Source organism: Oncorhynchus clarkii, chromosome 23, assembly GCF_045791955.1.
Source record: "Oncorhynchus clarkii lewisi isolate Uvic-CL-2024 chromosome 23, UVic_Ocla_1.0, whole genome shotgun sequence".
NCBI lineage: Eukaryota > Metazoa > Chordata > Actinopteri > Salmoniformes > Salmonidae > Oncorhynchus > Oncorhynchus clarkii.
The window spans coordinates 53223231-53228230 of NC_092169.1; the positions used below are offsets into that span (position 1 = coordinate 53223231).

General features: G+C 46.7%; 1 protein-coding gene across 8 annotated transcripts in view; it reads left to right on the forward strand.

Annotated features, from left to right (window-relative positions):
- LOC139381096 (homeobox protein Meis1-like) overlaps positions 1-5000 on the forward strand; it is a 200354-nt gene that overhangs the window by 32433 nt on the left and 162921 nt on the right. The window lies entirely within an intron of this gene.

Genomic DNA, 5000 nt, shown 5'->3' on the forward strand with positions numbered 1-5000 from the left:
ATTGGTTGGTTGATTAATTTATTGGTTGATTGGTTGGTTGATTGGTTGGTTGATTGGTTGATTGGTTGATTGGTTGATTGGTTGGTTGGTTGATTGGTTGGTTGATTAATTGATTGGTTGATTGATTGGTTGATTGGTTGGTTGATTGGTTGATTGATTGATTGGTTGGTTGATTAATTGATTGGTTGATTGGTTGATTGGTTGGTTGATTAATTTATTGGTTGATTGGTTGGTTGATTAATTGATTGGGTGATTGGTTGGTTGATTAATTGATTGGTTGGTTAATTGATTGGTTGATTGATTGATTGATTGGTTGGTTGATTATTTGATTGGTTTATTGGTTGGTTGATTAATTGATTGGTTGGTTGATTGGGTGATTGGTTGGTTGATTAATTGATTGGTTTATTGATTGGTTGATTAATTGATTGGTTGATTGGGTGATTGGTTGGTTGATTCATTGATTGGTTGATTCATTGATTGGTTGATTCATTGATTGGTTGGATTCATGCAGAGCTTGACAAAGAAAGGGGGACTCCTCACCTCATCCACCAGCATTGTGTAGCACTCAACCACTAACATATAATAAATAGGCTAGTGAGTAGTGGATGTGCAGTCTGAGTATAAAATCCTACCAGTAGTATTTTGTAATGTGGATATATCACATACAAGTCATCAGTTGGAACAAGTTGGAGCCATATTGTAGATGAAAAATGTATATGATCATAAAACTGGTAGTAATGAAAATAATACTCATGTTAATCATACTAATAATGCTAATGCTAATTATACTAATAATGCTAATAATGCTGATGCTAATTATAATACTAATAATACTAAAAATGCTAATAATGCTAATATTAATTATACTAATAATGCAACGTATACTAATAATACAAGCAATGCTAATTATGCAAATGCTAATTATAATACTAATACTAATAATGCTAATAATATTAATACTGCTAATGCTAATTAAAAAAAATATTATACTAATAATGCTAGTACTAATAACACTAATAATGCCAATGCTAATAATGCTAATACTAATCATGCTAATGCTAATAATAATAATAATGCTAATAATAATAATGCTAATGCTAATAATGATAATGCTAATAATAAAGATAATGTTAATAATAACGCTAATAATAATACTACTAATATATAATAGGGGTAGTAGTATGTCTGTGACTGGCCGAGATTTGCCTTGAATCCACTCAGGCAATAGGCGGTATCTTACTGGTGGAGTGGGTCTGGTGAGGTGAGGGTGGGAGAGAGAGAGGAGGAGGTCTGGGTCTGGTGGAGAGAGAGAGAGAGAGAGAGAGGGTCTGGTGGGGGGAGTAAGAGAGTGAGGAGGTCTGGTGGGGTGAGGGAGAGAGAGAGGAGGAGGTCTGGTGGGGTGAGGGAGAGAGAGAGGAGGAGGTCTGGTGGGGTGAGGGAGAGAGAGAGGAGGAGGTCTGGTGGGGTGAGGGAGAGAGAGGAGGAGGTTTCTGTAAAAAAGCAACTTCATGTATTATTGAGGACTATGATGTTGAGGCTAGCAGTTTGAGTGTGTGTGCTCCCGTGTGTGAGGGTTGTTTGCAGAGCCAGTGCCCAGCAGGCAGAGAGAGGCAGGGTAGAGCAAGCTGGGTGATGGAACAGAGAGAGGTAGAGCAAGCTGGGTGATGGAACAGAGAGAGGTAGAGCAAGCTGGGTGATGGAACAGAGAGAGGCAGGGTAGAGTAGAGCTGGGTGATGGAACAGAGAGAGGTAGAGCAAGCTGGGTGATGGAACAGAGAGAGGTAGAGCAAGCTGGGTGATGGAACAGAGAGAGGCAGGGTAGAGCAAGCTGGGTGATGGAACAGAGATAGGCAGGGTAGAGCTGGGTGATGGAACAGAGAGAGGCAGAGTAGAGCTGGGTGATGGAACAGAGAGAGGCAGAGTAGAGCTGGGTGATGGAACAGAGAGAGGTAGAGTAGAGCTGGGTGATGGAACAGAGAGAGTTAGAGTAGAGCTGGGTGATGGAACAGAGAGAGGCAGGTTAGAGTAGAGCTGGGTGATGGAACAGAGAGAGGCAGGGTAGAGCAAGCTGGGTGATGGAACAGAGAGAGGTAGAGTAGAGCTGGGTGATGGAACAGAGAGAGGTAGAGTAGAGCTGGGTGATGGAACAGAGATAGGCAGGGTAGAGTAGAGCTGGGTGATGGAACAGAGAGAGGCAGAGTAGAGCTGGGTGATGGAACAGAGAGAGGCAGGGTAGAGCTGGGTGATGGAACAGAGAGAGGTAGAGTAGAGCTGGGTGATGGAACAGAGAGAGGTAGAGTAGAGCTGGGTGATGGAACAGAGAGAGGCAGGGTAGAGCTGGGTGATGGAACAGAGAGAGGTAGAGTAGAGCTGGGTGATGGAACAGAGAGATGTAGAGTAGAGCTGGGTGATGGAACAGAGAGAGGTAGAGTAGAGCTGGGTGATGGAACAGAGAGAGTTAGAGTAGAGCTGGGTGATGGAACAGAGAGAGGCAGGGTAGAGCAAGCTGGGTGATGGAACAGAGAGAGGTAGAGTAGAGCTGGGTGATGGAACAGAGAGAGTTAGAGTAGAGCTGGGTGATGGAACAGAGAGAAGGAGCACTTTACATTCCACACCACTGAGCAGCAGTCTATAGTAGCAGGAGAGAGAGAGAAATAGAGCTAATTTTATGTCCCCTTTTTCTATGTTTGGGAGAGGAGAGAGAGAGAGGAGGGAGAGGAGGGAGAAGTATAGGAAAAGAGAGGAAGATGAAGAGGTGAAAAAGAAGGGGAGGAGTGTAAGAACGACGAGAAGGAAGATGAGGGAGGAGAAGGATCAGGAGAGAGAGAGAGAGAGAATGAATGAAGATGAGGAAGAGATAGAGGATGATGTCGAGAGAGTGAGAGCAAGAGAGAGAGAGAAAGACAAAGTATGAATGGATAGAGAGAGACATTAGGAATGGATAAAGAAAGAAAGAGAGTTGGAATGGATAAAGGGAGAGAGAGAGAAAGAGAGAGAGAGAGAGAGAGAGAGAGTAGGAATGGATAAAGAGAGAGAGAGAGAAAGAGAGAGAGAGAGAGAGTAGGAATGGATAGAGAGAGAGAGAGAGTAGGACTGGATAAAGAGAGAGAGAGAGAGAGAAAGAGAGAGAGAGAGAGAGAGAGAGTAGGAATGGATAAAGAGAGAGAGAGAGAGAAAGAGAGAGAGAGAGAGAGAGAGTAGGAATGGATAAAGAGTGAGAGAGAGAAAGAGAACAAGAGAGAGTAGGACTGGATAAAGAGAGAGAGACAGCGTGGTGTGTGTCTACCCCCTTCTTTTCTGTGATGACTAATGGTCTGGGCGGCCAAGCGCGATCTGATTGGTGGCTCTAATGAGCACATTCTGTGCTCCAGCTCCTCTGACCCTTGACCTTTATTGACCAAACTGACACTTCATTTTTCACATACTTCCAATTATAGGACCGGCTCCTAATATTGGGCACTCCTCCTCTTCTTCTCTTTCTCTCTATCTCTCTCTTTTTCTCGACTTCATCCATGATATTTTCTGTGAAAAGCACCCTGCTCCCACTCACTCTGTTACTCTCAGCTATATGTTTCCTTTCCTTACCTTTCTCTCTCTCTTGCTTTCATCCTCTCATTTCTCCTCCCCCTGCTCCCTTCCTTTCTTGTCTTCCACCCACCCAGTCTCTCTCTCCCTCTTTATCTAACATTCTCTCTCCCTCTCCTTCCTGCCTCTTTCCCTCTCTCCCAGTCCCTCTCTCTCCTCCTCCTTCCCTCTCTCCTGGTTGCTCTCTCCTTCTCTTTCCCTCTCTCCCAGTCCCTCTCTCTCCTCCTCTTTCTCTCTCTCCTGGTTGCTCTCTCCTTCTCTTTCCCTCTCTCCCAGTCCCTCTCTCTCCTCCTCTTTCTCTCTCTCCTGATCCCTCTCTCCCTCTCCTGCCTGCCTCTTTCCCTCTCTCCCAGTCCCGCTCTCTCCTCCTCCTTCTCTCTCTCCTGGTTGCTCTCTCCTTCTCTTTCCCTCTCTCCCAGTCCCTCTCTCTCCTCCTCTTTCTCTCTCTCCTGATCCCTCTCTCCCTCTCCTGCCTGCCTCTTTCCCTCTCTCCCGGTCCCTCTCTCTCCTCCTCTTTCTCTATCTCCCAGTCCCTCTCTCTCCCCCTCTTCCTCTCTCTCCTGATCCCTCTCTCTCCTCCTCCTTCCCTCTCTCCCAGTTCCGCTCTCTCCTCCTCTTTCTCTCTCTCCCAGTCCCTCTCTCTCCTCCTCCTTCCCTCTCTCCTGGTTGCTCTCTCCTTCTCTTTCCCTCTCTCCCAGTCCCTCTCCTGCCTGCCTCTTTCCCTCTTTCCCAGTGCCGCTCTCTCCTCCTCGTTCTCTCTCTCCTGGTTGCTCTCATTCTCTTTCCCTCTCTCCCGGTCCCTCTCTCTCCCCCTCTTCCTCTCTCTCCTGATCCCTCTCTCTCCTCCTCTTTCTCTCTCTCCTGGTTGCTCTCTCCTTCTCTTTCCCTCTCTCCCAGTCCCTCTCTCTCCTCCTCTTTCTCTCTCTCCTGGTTGCTCTCTCCTTCTCTTTCCCTCTCTCCCAGTCCCTCTCTCTCCTCTTCTTCCTCTCTCTCCCAGTCCCTCTCTCTCCTCCTCTTCCTCTCTCTCCTGATCCCTCTCTCCCCCGGTCCCTCTCTCCCCCATCTTTCTCTCTCTCCTGATGCCTCTCTCTCTCCTCTTCCTCTCTCTCCTCCTCTTCCTCTCTCTCCTGATCCCTCTCTCTCCTCCTCCTCTTCCTCTCTCTCCTCCTGTCTGTCTCAGAGTGCTTCCTCACTGACCTTTCTATATGGGCGCTGCTCTTCCACTTGCTTTCACCTCTAATATAACACAGCCAGTCTCTCAGTCTCCCCTCACTGCCTCCCCTCCGCCTGCCTGCACAGCTAATAAACACTGCTATCCCTTCTTTCTCTGTCTCTCTGTCTCTCTCTCTTTCTCTCTCTCTCTCTGTCTCTCTCTCTCTCTCTCTCTCTCTCTCTCTCTCTCTCTCTCTCTCTCT